The 18,572-nt window shown below is 35.4% G+C and overlaps 1 long non-coding RNA gene across 1 annotated transcript; it reads right to left on the bottom strand.

The window, feature by feature from the left end:
• Positions 1-3,389: 3,389 nt before the first annotated feature.
• Positions 3,390-18,145, bottom strand: LOC124108463 (uncharacterized). Its single transcript, XR_006856696.2, has 6 exons — positions 18,062-18,145; positions 17,818-17,969; positions 7,200-7,295; positions 5,727-5,805; positions 4,990-5,067; positions 3,390-3,488 (listed from the first exon to the last, which is right to left on the bottom strand). It is a non-coding gene; the product is annotated as an uncharacterized LOC124108463 (long non-coding RNA).
• Between the last annotated feature and the right edge of the window lie 427 nt (positions 18,146-18,572).

Genomic DNA, 18,572 nt, shown 5'->3' with positions numbered 1-18,572 from the left:
TTGCCCTTCTTGGACTTTTCCCTGAAGACCTTAAAAGAGCGTACTACAGGGATACTGCTACATCGATGTTCATAGCAGCACAATTCACAATTGCTAGACTGTGGAACCAACCCAGATGCCCTTCAATAGATGAATGGATAAAAAAAATGTGGCATTTATACACCATGGAGTATTACGCAGCACTAAAAAAAGACAAAATCATAGAATTTGCAGGGAAATGGATGGCACTAGAGTAGATTATGCTTAGTGAAGCTAGCCAATCCCTAAAAAACAAATACCAAATGTCTTCTTTGATATAATGAGAGCAACTAAGAACAGAGCAGGGAGGAAGAGCAGGAAGAAAAGATTAACATTAAACAGATACATGAGGTGGGATGGAAAGGGAGAGAAAAGGGAAATTGCATGGTAATGGAGGGAGACCCTCATTGTTATACAAAATTACATATAAGAGGTTGTGAGGGGAATGGGAAAATAAACAAGGAGAGATATGAACTACAGTGGATGGGGTGGAGAGAGAAGATGGGAGGGGAGGGAGGGGGGATGGTAGAGGATAGGAAAGGTAGCAGAATACAACAGTTACTAATAGGGCATTATGTAAAAATGTGGATGTGTAACCGATGTGATTCTGCAATCTGTATCTGGGGTAAAATTAGGAGTTCATAACCAACTTGAATCTAATGTATGAAATATGATATGTCAAGAGCTTTATAATGTTTTGAACAACCAATAAAAAAATTAAAAAAAAAATAAAAAAAAAAACAAAAGGTGGGGATTCACACTATTTGCTATTCTCTTCCTTCATAATGGTAACTTTTAAAAACAATTACTCATCAATATTCATTTCCACAATGATTGATATTTTCTACACTGTTATCAATGAACACCTTGTATCTGCAACGTTTTTCTTCATTATTCCGAAAAATGTGTTTTTTTGTAAGACAATCTGTTTGTTCGGTCCTGCATGATTATGAATCTCTTTGTCATAAAGTGGTTTTTCTTTCCTTGGGGTACCTTAGCATTTCAGCTACTGTTCAACTGTATATCTACCAGCTGACTTGTAAATTACCCCTTCCCCTGTCTAGCCCTTTGGCTCCTGGACTTGAGGGGACTTCTTTTACATCACCTTGGCAACAACAGTTTATTTGAACCCATAATTGATTAAGTTCCTTGTAAGTAAGAGTAGAGAAAAAGGGTACCAGAGATAGTGGCTTTCCTGGAGCTGAAACTCAGCAGAGACTAAAGGACTAAGGTTACCAGCCAGAGGCAGAAAGCGGGGAGAGCTTAAAAGGCTATAGTCGGACACAGGGTCAAGCATTAAATGAGTCAATATTTGTCTGAAAATAGAGACTGGTGAGAAGCAGTGCCAGAGAACAGTGAAGGCAGGGGAAGTGGATCAAGAGTTCGGCTGAACTCATGTTACGAGAGATTTCTGAGTAATTTTAAAAGCTGGACTTTCATGTTCTAGAGAAAAGTTCATGGTCACATTTGCATTGTAGCTAGATGGCTCCAAATGCTGAGGAGACCATATGCGTGAGCAGGCAGCAGAAGTGCCCAATAGAGGGAGGCAGGCCAGAATGGGAAAATGTCTCAAGAAACACAGAGGATATATCATTTTCTGGGACCAGTGCAGAATGAAGTTTCATTAAATAATAAAGGACAAAGCCGAGTCCCTGGAATATGAGGCTCTGGAGTATTACACAAAATTTCAAATGACATGTGAAATAAAATAGCAACTGTTTAAGTTCTTTGGGTTTACCATGTAGTCTTTCCATTTCACATTTTCCTATGTTGAAGGGACTCATTTCAGTGCTTGGGGAGCAATTTCCTTAATTTTGGATTTATGCAACCCTCCAATGAATCAGAGCAGTCTGTGGGAAAAGCTTTGTGGTAGAGCCAGTGCTTAGCATGCAAAAGGATCTGTGCTCAGTACCCACCACTGAAAAATAAACCAAGCAAACAACCAAGCAAAAAACAAGCAAAGAAAACATGAAAAGGGAATATACATGATGGTTTGTGTACATAATTTTGAATTTATAACTCTGGGTTAAAAACAACTTCAGAAAATAGTAAATTTCTACAAATACTCTATTAGTACAGGAAATGAATAAAATAAATACCCAATAATACTTTGTATGGATTATCACCATCACATGAGTGACAACAGACACAGAATAAACAGATGTATCAAGTGCAACACAGTTCAATGTAATTATTCCATACAGTGGGTATTATACTAGAAATTAAATTTTAAGTGGGTCTTATTTCACATACTACCCTTAATCCCTGGGTTCAAACAAATATGTTTATGTTCAAATCCCAAGATTTGGAAATTATCAGCAGCTATGCAATAAGTTTTTATAAACTCTAGGGGGAATTCACCTAACAGGCATAAGGATTCCAACTGGGGAACTTTAAATTTAGAAATAATAAAGATTTTTTAGAAATCATTTTGCTGTGTCTTTAAAGATATACTTTTAAGCTTGTATGCCAAGGTAGACACTGGTTTATTTTTTGTCAAATCCCCCCACTAATTAGAGGAAAATCTCCTAGCATTTCAAATATTTTATTATAGTTCTACAGAACTTGCATTGCAAAATTTACCTGATTTGCATATTCTTTCTTCTGTTCTCCTCACTATATTCTTTTGAAGAAAATACCTCCTGTCTAGGATTGGCTGTATGGGTTTGGAAAACAGATATTAATACATGTTGTACATTTTATAAAATATACAGTCAATAATTCAAGATAAATATAGAAGTTTATAATTACCTTCACAAAACAATGTGTGAAATCCTGAAATGCTGAAAAGCAAGAGAGAGATATATAATCCACAAAACATAAATATGACAAAACCACCCACACCTTCCTGCTGAATCAACATGGATAGCTTTGATTAAGAATGCTTTAGCTTTTGGGCTTTTGTGTTTGCTGTTTTTTTTTTTTTTTATGAGTACAGCAATATGATTGAAATATACTGAAGGAAAACACCAAATATCAGTTTAATTAAACATGGAGTTAAGTTTCCAAAAGGGAGATTATATTTCCAGTTACCATAAATCTAATAGGCAATGTACACATAACAAGTAAAGGTGTGGACTGATTGAGGGAATGGGGATATCTAATCAGAGGAGCGAAGCAGGACCTTCAGGGCATAAATATATAAAATGAAGTAAAAACTTAACAGCATGCATGTTTAGTGTAGCCTATAACAATCACTTAATCAACTTTATTATAGGTATATATCCTGTTCCTCCATTTGTCCTCCTATATAGTAAGACCAAAGTTGTGATAACAGTCCAGTGGAAAGTATAATTCAGTTGCATTGAGGAAAGTTCTCTGAACTGATCAGCTTAGATATTTACTTATTATAATAATCTATTTTTCCATACCCATGCAGGACAGTGGTGTATCTTCTTTTACTGTATCCTCCGGTCTAACCCACTGAAAGCTGCTTGATTCACTCATTTGAGAAGACATAGGAACCACATCTAATAAATCATGTATAATAAGTATAAAATATTAGAATATGGAAATTCAAAGGGGAAAAGTGAACTGAAATACCAAAGAATTATCAGATATAAATAATCTTTTACATTTCAAATTCATTGGCATATATACAAAGAATAACAAGTTTTGGTATTCAAAGAATAAACCTATAGAGTCTGCTGTTTACACAATGAGCCTGGTTTGGTATATCTTGTTAGACTTTCAAGGATTTTCATGAAATACCTGTCCTATCAGAACATTAGCTATCTGGAAATGAGGACTCAGCTGAGTAATCGAGTGCATTCCTAGCATGCCCAAAGACATGTTTCAGTGAAGGAAAAGTTAACTATCTTTCAAAATATCCAGTGCTTCTGAGATGCTACAGTTCTCATCTCAACTACTGACATCAAGGCCACATTCTTCCCTAAGCTTGGTAGTTATGGAGAAGAGAAATGAATAGTCACAGATTGACCCAATTCTACCCGTTTCCTCACTTAGAACCATCTCTGGACCAGTAATTCTCACTTTGGTTTGAAGGCAAATATACTGAAACCAGCTGAAATGCATCCTCTCAGTCTCCTTATTATTACCTTCAAAATTACCTAGCTAATTAATTTTATTCCCTCCTCATTTCCTCTTCCCTTTGCTTTTCAAAAGCAACCTCTACATCTGTGGTCTTGATTCTTTTTTACATTTATTGTCTGGATTATTTCCACTACTTTTTCTTCCCAGTTTAGCAACTGTATCTTAAAACTACAATTTTCAGGGGATGGGGTTTTTGCTCAGTGGTAGAGCACTTGCCTAGCACGTGTGAAGTACTGGGTTTATGCACCACATAAAAATAAATAAAGGTGTCCATGTATAACTAAAAAAAAATCGTTAAAAAATACAACTTTTATGCCTTCATCCTTCTGTCCATCCCCTTTTCCAACAGACATGCTCTGAAAGAAAGCAAGATTTACGCTTTCACTTGTGCTGGTATGCCCTGAAATAAGACACAATGGCCCTTCATTTAGATTTTCTAAAAGGCAGTTAATTCTCTTGCAACTCAGAATGTGGCATGTGGATGAGGAGCATTAGAAGCTTCTTTGAATCCATTAGAGATGTAGAACCAAAGACCTGCTGAGTCAGAACATATATTTTGTACATGGTCCCCAACATATGATTCACTGAAGTTTGAGAGTTCATTGGCATGCTTAATCTTCGACCAATTCCTCTGACTTGCCTAATTAATATTTCTTTTTGCTCTGTTATTTTGTTATTTGTACTGGGGATTGAACCCAGGGTGCCTAACTACTGAGCCACATCCCCAGCCCTTTTTTTAATATATATATTTTATTTAGAGACAGGGTCTTGCTGAATTTCTGAGGGTCTCATTAAGTTACCAAGCTGGCTTTGTGTGAGGACAAGTACATGAAATACTGCATACATGGCATATGTTAAGGGCATCTGAGTTGCAGGCCACTCCCCTCATGCTAGGCACGTGAGCAGCAGGCTGCTTACCCATAGGCACAGTCCTGGGCGAGAGGCCATGTGTTGGGGTCCCTTCACTTGCTCCATGGTCCACTCCTCGACTGGTTGCTGCAAGGACAGTTAGCAAGAAATTGTATTGGTGGCTGCCTATATTCTGCCTAGGTACTGCCTGAGTATATATAGTTGTTAGCTGTGCAATAAAATCAGACCTGCTTCCTGCTTGGTCCACAGCCACACTCTCCTCTACCCTGTGCTGTGGACCTCCTCGCTGAATGAGAGAGACCCCTCGGCTTTGAACTCAAAATCCTCCAGCCTCAGCCTCCAGAGCTACTGGGAATACAGCATGCACCACCATGTGCCTGGCCACTTAATTTACCTATTTGAAATTCTCCCTATCTTGTCCCTCAAATTTAGGTGCATTAGAAGTCATGATCTTTCCAGGGAACATTTTATCAGGCCATGACCAATGTGCACCTTCTTTTTTCTTTTGTTGATGTCTGCAGTCTTTTCTCATTCTTCATTCCCACTCTTCCCCTCCCCTTCCTTATTTCCCAACTTTCCTCTCATCTAAGCAGGTCTGGAAGTGGACCTAATAATTTAGCTCCTCTAGGGACACTCCAACTTACCCTGTGGTTGCAACTTGACAAGATACACTATTTCAATCCCCTTACTATTTCTTATTTTCATTTATTCCACTATTAAAACATACTAGTGCTCATGTCCTACGTAAGCATTCTATCCATGATTTTATAATGAGTGGTCCTTACCTTCTATATGTCCATTGACATCATCTTTTGCTGTTTGATGTGCATCACCAGGCAAATGGCCTACATCATTCTGAGGAATCTGAGAGACAATCTGGTAAAATTAATATCACTAACAAGCTGCATGAAGATTTTCTAATCACTATTCTAAGGAGACACCTAATTTTCCAGATTTGAAATAAATTAGACATAAAAACTAGAGAAGTACACATTGAAAATTACTTACCAAAACCACACTAATGTGCATATTTCCACAAGAAAGTTACTTCATTACACCTAACCCTACTGATCACTTACCACTAAAAATAAGAGGACCTTGTATATATAACATATATAATATGTATAACATGTGTAACTTGTATACACACATACATATTCGTATATATAAAATATATAATATGCTACCTATCATTAAACATTTAAAACATTCTAATTATACGCTTTTAGTATTGAACTAAGATATTTTGTTATAGAGACTGAATTATATCACATGAATTAGAAAAGAAGCCATGTTCCCACTATTTTATTCAGGTAAGCAAAGGCTTAAAGAAATCTAGATATCTTTTCATCAAACTTTTACTGATAGGGAAACTAGTTTAATAAAACAATCTTTTTTAAAAAAAGTTTTCTTTCTTTTTCCAATATATGAAGGTAGAGTATTCATCAGTTTCCACTCAAAAAAATTACAAAAAATTATGGTTATGGGTCAACCAAAGGATAGAAACAGAGGTGAGATTCAATTAAATGTGCCTGTAGGAATCCTGACAGTGAATGTCAGGATTGGTTCTGGTAGAAAACTTGCTGCTACAATCTTCAGAAAGGAGTGCTAAAATCTCCCAGGTCTGGCCATCTCACTATGCTGAGAGGCATGTGAAGGAAGAACTAAAGCAATTATAGTCACTTCCTTGGGTGCTGGGACTTTGAGAGGTCAGAATCTCTGCATGTTTTCCATCTCCAAGACACAGTGACTGCCTCTCTTTACTGGAATTGTGGGTGCCCACCATTTTTGTTCAGATTAACAGGGATGTGTTGAAAGCTTTGGTCAGCAGGAAGAAGCATGGTGTGCTGGTTGGCCGCCTTATAAAATGAAGGGCAGTGGGAACATCTCCCTGTTAAAACAGGTGTTTTGAGATTAGTTACAGAAAAGAAGATGAGTTGTGTATGATTTTGTGGGGCAGAACATTTTTGGAGTGCTTGGAAAAGTCTTGTGAAAAGCCTATTTCCTGAATCTCCTCCAACCAAGCACAGATCCTGCAGGCATCCACCTCTACCATGCTTAGACAAAGTGGGAACAAACACCACAGAGACTTGGAATCTTGCATGATCCTGAGCTCACTGAAAGGAGAAGTCTTGAATTGGGGTTTTCAGCATGGACTGACCCACAGGATCCATGTGTGAGATTTTTGTTGACAGCTCCCTACTATATCCAGAGTTCCATCCCCAGGTACCCAAAAACCAATATCTTGAATGATTTACCTCTTCATATGAAAATGGTCCTATAACACTTCCTGGTAGGCACGGATGAAATTTTTCCACATTCAAGACTCTACAACCAGTATTGGCCTGTTTGGGCTAGAATGAGAAGAAACCAGTACAACTATAGGTGCTCCCCAGAAACACCCCCGAAATGGTGAATTCTAAAACTAGAAGTTGGGGAAGAAAGTGTCTACATTTGAATTACATCAGATAAGAAAATCACATACTTTTCTTGGCACTGCATTTTTTAAGTGACTTTTTATGTATCACTTGTTTTTCACTATTTATATAATCTTTTAATTCTTTTATTTTCTTTGAACTTGTTTTCTTATTTTTAATTTATATTTGCACCATTTTTCTTTTTCATTTGTCATCCTTATTCTCCTTTCTTCCATCTCACCAGTTTTTTTTTCCTATATACTTTAGTATTAATTTTAGAATCACTAATGCCTAAATTTTGGGCATTGTGTATTATTACCAATTCTTCATTGGATATTGGAATTGTAGAGATCATTTTTAAAAGTTTTTGCTTTGGTTATAAATCAACATGTGCTTTGCTTCTAAATTTTGGCTATTACTGGTGGTTATTCTTTCCTCTTAAAGTGCTTTGGGTTAGTGGTCCCAGCACTTCTTTCAATGAGTTGGGGCTTTGAAAATAGAACCTACACTCTGTCCAGGGCATATACAAAGAGAAATCTGCTCAACAACATGACCCACATCTAAGAGGGGAAGAGAAATCTATTTGAACATCTGCATGTTAAAACAGGAAACATGAGAGAGCAAGGCACTAATACCCAAAGTACCTAATTCTTCAATAACTGAATCCACATGCATTGATGTGTAGGGTATGCTGAGCAAAGAATTCAAACAATTTATTATGAAAATAGTTTAAGGAACTAAAGGACTAAGAAATAATTTAATGAAGGCAATCCAGGTTTTGAAAGAGCATTCCCACAAGGAAATAGAGTTTCTGAAAAAAAAATAGCAAGGCAGAAAATTTGGAAATGATAAGTTTATTAACTCAAATAAAATTCCAAATGGAAAGTACTGCCAGTATATGACATCAGGCAGAAGGAAAAATGTTAAGTTTTGAAGACAAAGTGGATGAAGTAGAACTTTATTACAATAATAAAAAGAAGATACTTTAAAAAGAACATTCAAGCATTCTAGGACAACTTTAAAAGACCAATTGCGACTAAGGTCTTGAAGGAAGGAGTGTATATACAGACTAAAGACATAGAAAACTTATTAGATGAACTCACACCAGAAAAAATTCCTTAATTGTGGAAATAAGATGGACATCAGGCATAGAAAGCATTTAGAAGGCCAAATAAACATGGACAAAAAAAGAACCTGTTTGCATTATATTTTGGTTGAAATTCAGAGGAAAGAAAGATTTTTACGAATTCAAGAGAGAAGCACCAAGTCATTGATAAATGGTAATGCATCTGTGATGGAGGTGTCTGCGATCTCAAGGACTGTGGTAGAGTTAAGGAGTTAATGTCCTCCAAGCTCTTGGCAGGCCACAGCAAGCAAGGACAGCAGACTGTTCTCAGCACATGCTCAGTTGACATGCTCAGACTTGCCAAAAGTTCCTCTTAAGACTGTGGACGTACTTCATGTCCTTCCCTTGTGGTGGAGTTATTTTGGGGAATGTTCTTGTTATCTTATGCTAACCTGCTAGTATGGATCTAGAATAAAGATTCAGGATATAAATGTAAATATAGCATTGTTTTAAAAAACATATTTTAGTATTTTGTCTGCCTAACCTCAAGGTTGCATTCCACGGCTGGGAATCCACGGTGAACTTTAAAATGCTATCCTTGCCAATAATAAACATCCTGAGCTGCACCAAGCTTTGGATCCCCCGAGTCCCTTGTCCCTTCTTTCTTCTCGCTCAGCTCTTTAGTCCCTGTCAACACATCTGGATAACACGAAGGGCCAGCAGTACATGCAATATTTCAAGAACTGAAACTGAAATACTGTAGTTGGACCCCCTCTCCCTCCTCCACAAATACATCTTCATTAAGCTTCTCCAGAGACCCTCACCACAACTGTTCTTGGTAACAAAATATCAGCAAAGATCTTTGCAAAATGGCTCAAATGTGTTTGATGCCCTACTTCCTATTGCTCTGCTCCGTCTTGCAAAAACTAAATTTACTTGTGATCTTAATAAATATAATTTGCTTTTGTGGTATAATCTGTAAAATTCCTGACTGCTCTAAGAAATGAGACAATAGGTACCTTCCGAGAACTCACAAAGAGAAATTGCCTTCCTGTAGACCCCTGCAAAAATGTACCTCCAAGCTCCCCTCTCCCCACCACTGGATATAAAGCTCAACTAATGTCTAGACTCGGCATTCAGGCTGCAGAGAATAACCTGCTTCCTGCTAATTCCTCTAGTGTCCAGCTTCATCCGTCCTACTTCAGTACTGCCAGCCTACATTGTTATCTGCATCAAAGTTATTCTCCAGAAATAAAAGCAGAAATAAAGACCTTCCAAGACAAGAATAAAATGACCTATGATAACTAAACTATCACCACAGAAGATTCACAATGGAATTCTATATACACAAGATTAAAATAAATCATGGGAGAATATAAAAGAATAAATGTCACTATAAGTGTAGATAAGCAAATGAAAATTAAGAGTAAATCCTATAATATAAAGAAACACGCCTCACTGTTCTAACATGGATTCACATTGTGTTAATTACCAACTTGAAAGACTGAAATAATAAACAAGACCCAAATGAATACTGTTTACAAGAAACACACCTGACTTGCAAAGATGTTCACAGAATAAGATCAAAGGAAAGATATTTCATGTATATGAAAGCCAAAAAAAAAAAAAAGAGAGAAAAGAAAAAGAAAAAAAGAAACCCAGTGGTAGCTATTTTCAAACTTGACAAAGCAGATTTCAAGCAACAATTACCCAAAGGCGGCAAAGAAGGTTACTACATACTGCTAAAGGGAAAAATCCAACAAGAAGATAAATCGCTGTAAATATTTATATGTGAATGGCAATGCAACCAATTTTATAAAATAATCACTATTCAGCCTAAAGATATAGATAGGACCCAATAAAAAACACCATCAGTGTGGGTGACTTTAACACCACTCTCACCAGTGACTGGTTATGTGGACAAAAAGTTCTTAGATAGACGTCACTTTTACTTCACATCATGTCACCTTAACAGTTGTCTACACATTATTTCATCTGAGAAGAGCAGAACTCATTCTTTTTCACAATATAAGAAACTTTCTTTAAAACAGATCATATACTATGATACAAAGCAAGTTTTAATAAATACAAAATAATTCACTCCACCCCTTATCATATCACAACGGATTGCTATTAGAAAACAGTACAGACAGCCTTTTTAACAAGTGAGTCTGCGAAAAATGGATATACACATGAAGAACAAAACTTGATTCTTATCTCTCACCCTCAGAAAAATCAACTCAGAGTGGAACAAATTACACAAGAAACTCTGCAAGTGCTAGATAAAACTGTAAGCTGAACTCTTTGACATAATTACACAAGCATCAATTGCTTTAACAAAACTCCTAAAGCCTAAGAAATAAAACCCAAGAATCAATAAGTAGGATGGCATCAAATAAAAAAAAAAACCTTCTGAACACCAAAGGAAACAAATAAGACATGAAGACAGAGCCTATCGAATGGGAGATCTTTGCCACCTGATCCAGAAATGGGGGTTAATATCCAGAATATATAGAGAACTCAAAAAGCTTATCACCAAAAAAATTAATAACCCACAGAATAAATGGACAAAACTAAAGGGATCCCTTTTAAAAGAAATAGAAATGGACAATAAACATGAAAAAAAATGAACATCTCCAGCACTTTGGGAAATACAAACTACATTGAGATATTATCTTACTCTCTTCGGAATGACAGTTATCAAGAACATAAGTAATAGTAAATGTTGATGAGGATGAAGAAAAAAAGTACACTTGTACATTGTTGGTGGGACTGCAAATTAGTACAAACATTCTGGAAAGCAACAGAGATTCCTCAAAACATTAGGTATTATCCAACTCCCAGTCCTTGGTATATACTCAAAAAAAAGATTTAAAGTCAGCTTATTATAGGGATGCAGCCACATCGAAGTTTATGGCAGCAAAATTCAAAATAGACAGGCTATCAATAAAAGCCTAAGTGCCAACCAACAGATTAATGTATAAAGAAAATGTGACATACATACATAATGGAGTTCTACTCAGTCATCTTTGAGAAACAAATAATGGTGTTTGCTACTAAATGAATGGAACTGGAAAATGCCCTGCTAAATGAAATAGCTCAAACTGAATATATTCTTTTCACTCATAAAACAAGGGGAAATTTGGGGGAGATTCCATGAAAATAGAAGAGAGGTCAGTGGAGCAGAGGAAGGAGATTGAGAGGGATGGAGGGACTGCCAAAGGAAGTGTGGTGGAATGAACCTGAACAAACTTTCCTGTGTGCACTTAGGAATATATCACACTGAACTTGACCTTTATGTATATCAATAATGCACTAATTAAAACAACTACAAATAAATACAAGAAAGATCAGTGGAGTAGAAGAAAGATAACAGAAGGAGGGAAAGGGAGAGTACTGAGGACCAAATTGGAAAAAAAAATATACACAATGCTTGTATAATTATTTCAAAATAAACCCAAATATTATGTATGAAATAATGAGATAATTAAGAAGTAAAACTACAGAAACTGCATGAACACTTGAAGAATTAACAATATATTTGCATAATCAAAGGGAGAAAATTGTTTTAAAAACCTCAGAATCAAATGATAATTGAAACACAGCATCCACACATTTATGGGATACAGTAAAAGCAGTTCTTTTTTTCCCTTTTCTTTTATTGAGGCATCATATGTATACATAACAGTGGGATTCATTACACCATATACAGAAATGCACATAACATTTCTGACCAATCTTACTACTCAGTAGCTTTTTCTCCTTCCAATGTGCCTCTCCTGATCCCCCAAAAGCAGTTGTATGAGGGCAGTTTATAGCAATGGCTACCTACATTTAAAAATCAGAGATATTTCAAATTAAAAACCTCATGATGCATCACAGGTTCTAAGAAAAACATCAGTAAATCAATTCTAAAACCAATACAATAGAAGAAATGTCAGAGCCAAAATTATAAAATAGAAAATAAAAAGCCCACAACATAGTAATATTGAAACAGATAGTTGGTAGTTGAAAAGGTAAATAAGATTGTTAAACCCTTAGCCAAGAAGATACAAATGAATAAAGCTAGAAACAAAAACAGAAATATTACAACAGACACCACTGAAATCCAGAGGATCTCTAGAGACTATTTGGAAAACATATTTTAATTAATGGGAAAATCTAGACTGTTTTAAAGACTTAAAATTGGAACACATAAAAAATCTAAAAGATATTGATAAAATATGGCCTAAAAATTTGAATCAAAGGGATAGAGAAAAACAGCTCAATAAAAAGCAATTAAATTGAAGAAATAATAACAAGTCTCCAGGACCAGAGGTGAGTGTAGGGCTGAATTTTATCAGGTATTTAAAGAAGAACTTAGTATTAATCCCTCTATTACCTGTAAGAGCAAAGGAAAGACATTTCAAAAGCAATTCGGCAAAATATTACCCCGATTGGAAAAGTGAATATGGACACAATGAGGGAAAAACTAGAGACCAATATCCTTGGGGAACATGGTATAAAAAATTCTCATAAAATCTTTGCAAACCACATTCAACATCACATTATAAAAGAATATACAGTATCAGGCATGGTGGTATAGGTCTATATTCTCAGAAAGGCAGGAGGTTGTTTGGCACACTGTAATTTCAAAGCCAGCCTGGGCAATTTAGTGAGACCTGTATCCAAGTGAACAATAAGAGGGGCTGGGGATGTGGATCAGTGGCACAGTGCTCCTCGTTTGAGTCTCTAGGGTCACATACAAAAAAACAAAAATTATACATGATGATCAAGCTGGTTTTGCTCCAGGATGATTCAATACATGCAAATCAATAAAACTAATACACCCCATATAGAATTAAGGGCAAAACTACAGGATTATTTCAGCGGGTACAGAAAAAGCCTTTGACAAAATTCAATGGCCCTTCATGACAAAGCCCTGAGGAACTAGAACTAGGAGGAACTTATAATAAGATAATAAAGACCAAGTATATCAGATCCAAAGTCAATAGTATTGTCAACAGGAAACTTTTCTCTAAAATCAGGAAAAAGACAAGGATGTTTATTGTCACAACTCTCACTAATCACAGTACTTAAAAGTTTAGACAAGAGAAAGAAATAAAAGGGATTCAAACAGAAAAGTTAAAATATTAAATTATCTCTATGTGCAAATGATTAGAAGATCATAAATGTTATACCATGAGAATTCTAGTTCTGATGAATAAATTCATCAGAGTAACAGGATACAAAATAAACATAAAAATAAATCATTTGTTTATATACTAACAGCAACACTGGTGAGAATGAAACCAGGGTAACAGCTTATTCAAATAGCTTTAAAAATAGCTAGGAATAACCCTAACCAAGAAAGTGAATGACCTGTTCAAAGAAAATAACAGAGTAATGAGAAAGGAAACTAAAGAAGGCAATACAAAGTAGAAATATCTCCTATGTTCATGGAGAGGTACAATCAATATTGTGAAAATGGCCATAGTACCATAGGTGAATTATAGATTCCATGTTGTCCAATTCAAATTCAAATGATTTTCTTCACAGCAATGGGAAAAAAAACCTACTCCTAATTTTTATGGAAGAAAAAAAAAGACTTAGACAAAGTGATGCTGATCATAAGAGCAACAATAGATATAACACAATGCCCAATTTCAAAATATAAAACAGAGCCATGGTAACAAAAACCATGGTCCTGGTGCAAAGAAAGACCCATAGACCAATGGATAGAAGAGAAATCAGAGAGCCAAACCCACACAGGTACAGTCATGTGACTCTAAGCAAAGATGCCAAAAACATCTTGTTGGAAAAAAGACAAAAGACATTTTAGAAACAGTGTTGGGAAAACTAGATATCCATATGCAGAAAAATAAAACTAGATGCCTATTTTCTAACAGTATACAAGAGTTTATTCAAAAAAGGATTAAAGACATAACTACCAGACTAGAAACTACAACAACTAGAAGAAAATATATGGAAAACACTTCAGTAGGTAGGCAATGACTTCCTGAATAGAGCTCCCTATGGCTCAGGAAACAAAAGCAACGATAGATAAGATGGAGTGCATCAAACTAAAACCTTCCTGCATAGTAAGTGAAACACATAGCAGTAAGAAGACAGTAACAGTAGCCTCCAGAATGGGAGAAAAGCTTTGCCAGCTACTTTTCTGACAGATGGTTAATATCCTGAAAATATTAACTCAAACATCTTAACACCAGAAACACAAAAACCTTTTCAATCAATAAGCAAATGCACAGCCAGTTCTCAAAATAATCAGTACAAATGGCCAACACTTAGGTGAGAAAATGCATAACAACTTTACCAATCAGGGAAATGCAAATCAAAACAACATCAAGCTCCCATTTTCCACCATTCAGAAAAGTAATCATCAAGAAAGCAAATAACACTAGGAAGAATTTAGAAGAAAAAACTCTTATATGTTCTTGGCACGACCACAAATTATTATAAATTATTATACCTCTATGGAAATCAATATGAAGGCTACTCAAAAAACTAACATAGACCTACTTAATGATCCAACTATACTACTCTTCAGTATTTATTAGAAAATATTTAGGGGCTGGGGATGTGGCTCAAGCAGTAGCGCGCTCGCCTGGCATGCGTGTGACCCGGGTTCAATCCTCAGCACCACATACAAACAAAGATGTTGTGTACGCCAAAAACTGAAAAATAAATATTGAAATTCTCTCTCTCTCTCTCTCTCCCCCTCTCCCTCTCTAAAAAATAAAAATAAAAAAGTTTAAAAAAAATTAAAAAAAAAAAAGAAAATATTTAAAGTCAGCGTTCATTAGAGATACACATATGCTCATCTTTACCATGACACTATTCATAATAGGCAAGTTATAGAATCAGGATAGATGCTTGTAAAATAAGACAATGGATAAAGAAAATGTGCTATATATACACAAGGAAGTTTTCTATGCGTAGATAACAAAATGAAGTCAATTTTAGGAAAACGAATTAAACTGGGAAACATCATGTTAAACAATATGAGCCAGACTTAGAAAAAACATATCATATATTGCTCTCATATGGAAAATTAGAGGTGGGAAATGTTCAACATGAAAATAGATGGATAATAAATTTTATCCATTAGCGTAGATAAAATTGGGAGTATGGAAATGGTAATGGGCAAACTAAAATCCATATGCAACAAAATGAAATTAAACTACTATCTCTCACCATGCACCAAACTCAAAGTGGATCAAGGACCTAGGAATTAAACCATAGACTCTGCATCTAATAAAAGAAAAAGTAGGCCCTAATCTTCATTATGTGGGATTAGGCCCCAACTTCCTTAATAAGACTCCTATAGGGCAAGAATTAAAACCAAGAATCAAAAAATGGGATGGAATCCAACTAAAAAGTTTCTTCTTGGTAAATTTTTACCCCTCACACATCAGATAGAGAACTAATGTCTAGGGTATATAAAGAACTCAAAAAGCTAAGCACCAAAAACAAACAAACAAACAAACAAAAACCCAAATAACCCAATCAACAAATGGGCCAAGAATCTGAACATACACTTCTCAGAAGAGGACATACAATCAATCAACAAACATATGAAAAAATGTTCATCATCTCTAGCAATTAGAGAAATACAAATCAAAACTACTCTAAGATATCATCTCACTGCAGTCAGAATGGCAGCTATTATGAAGACAAATAATAAGCTTTGGTGAGGATGTGGGGGGAAAAGGCACACTCATACACACAGCTGGTGGGACTACAAATTGGTGCAGCCAATATGGAAAGCAGTTTGGAGATTCCTTGGAAATCTGGAAATAGAACCTCCATTTGACCCAGCTATCCCTCTCCTCAGTTTATACCCAAAGGACTTAAAAACAGCATACTACAGGGACACAGCCACATCAATGTTTATAGCACCAAAATTCACAATAGCTAAACTGTGGAGCCAACCTAGATGACCTTCAGTGAATGCATGGATTAAAAAAAAATGTGGCATATATATATATATATATATATATATATATATATACAACGAAATTTTACTCAGCAATAAAAAAAGAATAAAATCATAGCATTTTCAGGTAAATGGATGGAGTTGGAGAAGATAATGCTAAGTGAACTTAGTCAACCCCAAAAAACAAATGCCAAATGTTTTCTCTGATATAAGGAGGCTGACTCATAGTGGGGTAGGGAGAGGGAGCATGGGAGGAATAGATGAGTTCTAGATAGGAAATAGGGGAGGGAGGGATAGGAAGTAGTCAGGGGATTAGCAAGGATGGTGGAATGTGATGGACTTCATTACCCAAAGTACATGTATGAAGACACAAATTGGGGTCAACATACTTTATATACAACCACAGATGAAAAATTGTGCTGTATATTTGTAATGAGAATTGTAAGGCATTCCTCTGTCATTTTTTTAAATCAATAAAAAAATTGGGAATAGAACCTCTGGAGGTTCTATTCTTCTAGAGGAAGGAATGTTCAAGATATGACTGGGGGAGTATAATTGATCTATATGTACATACAAATATGCCACAGTGAAATTTTGTGTATACTTAAGGCGCAATTTTTAAATTTTGGCTATCTTTTTTTTTAATTTTTAGAAGTTACTTTATCATGTTCATTACCCTATTACTTGTTTTGATTAGATTTATATTTTTCTTTGAATAGCAGTACCTATTTATATGTATTTTTTATTTTATTGGTTTCTTTTTAATTATATGTGACAGTAGAGTCCATTTTGATATAATTCAACAAGCATTGACTATCTTAATAGTTTTAAAACTATATTAACTGGTGCTAAATATAAATTACTTGAAGCTTTAATAAGAACAGAAGCAAAGAAAACATTGATTTCTTAAGTATCTAAAATATGCCACATTTATTTGCTTATTTTTCTATTCATTATAATCACAAAATGGTTGTGATGGTAATCTCACACCCTGCCTCCTGGTCATTCAAGAATATCAAAGAGTAAATGATAGACATATTTGACACATTGTTGTATATATCCAGCATGTACTTCTCCTAAACATTCCTATGTTTGGCCTAATATTGAGTTGCTGCTCCCCTTCATTTCACTACTTCTTATTTTAAATATCAGCCATCTTGACTCTTTTATTCAATCTGGAAACTTATCCTTTCCTTCATAAATGAATTCTTCCTATGCATCCCTTTTTCTCAGCTTCATATTCATCAAGCTCTTCTTCTGCCTTCTTTTCTATTTCTTTCCTTCCATAAGGGCACACCAAAGAAGTGTTTATTCCCACCACATTCTGTCAGTATTAATTCTCTATATATACCTCACCTATTGTTATCCTTGTTTTTCTATTATAACTTTGTTATAGGATGTTTGTCATCATGGAAGGTGATATGTGAAAAAAAATGGAGTTTTTAAAAACGCATTACCTTTGAGTCAGGTGATGGAAAGAAAGGAGAATCATTCTTTATTCTGATTGCCTGCACCAGTGTGGTTTCAACTACTTCCTGCTTTTGACTGGCAGGGGTACTGCTGTCAGGTAAGTTTTCACTCCTTTGGTTCCCAGTGTCATATTTTGCTTCTGACAGTAAAAACAAAATAAACAGTATATAAAAATTCTGTAATTTCAAGTCAATAAGCAGCACAACAACAGGCAGTCTTCAAATAGCTTACCATCCTTCGTGGATTGCCTGGAAGCTTTAGTTAATTTTCCTCCTTCTTCCAGGATGTTCTAGGAAGAAAAAAAATCGATTAAGGTATAATAAAAAACCAAAGTTGATGAAATAATTAATGTTCTCTACTATTGAAGGGTATATGAGAAAGAGCAGAGGTTTCTGAGTCATTCCGACGTATACTCAAACTCCAATTCTCTCACTACTAAGACATACCTTCTCATGGGGTAAGGATTATGAGCCTTGACAGAGATCTCCAAAATGTCACTCCCCTTATCTCCAACTGATTGTTACACAAATACTGAAATCCATTATACCATTTTCTTCAGCTGAATTGATGTAGGATAAACATTGTAGCCATCTGTATTTAGACTACTTTTGAAAAATGAGTAACATTTTGAGAAATTATGTGTGATATTTTAAGGTGTTTTTATGACTTACAATGGCATGAATTATCTCTTGAGGGGAAAACATAAGACATGAGCTTTTAGAGTATCTATTAAATGAGATTT

This window comes from Marmota monax, unplaced genomic scaffold (genome assembly GCF_021218885.2).
Source record: "Marmota monax isolate L192 unplaced genomic scaffold, Marmota_monax_Labrador192_F-V1.1 WCK01_AAM20220418_F8-fsc00249, whole genome shotgun sequence".
NCBI lineage: Eukaryota > Metazoa > Chordata > Mammalia > Rodentia > Sciuridae > Marmota > Marmota monax.
Note: the sequence above shows the minus strand (reverse complement) of the source record. Positions and strands in the feature narration are given on the sequence as shown.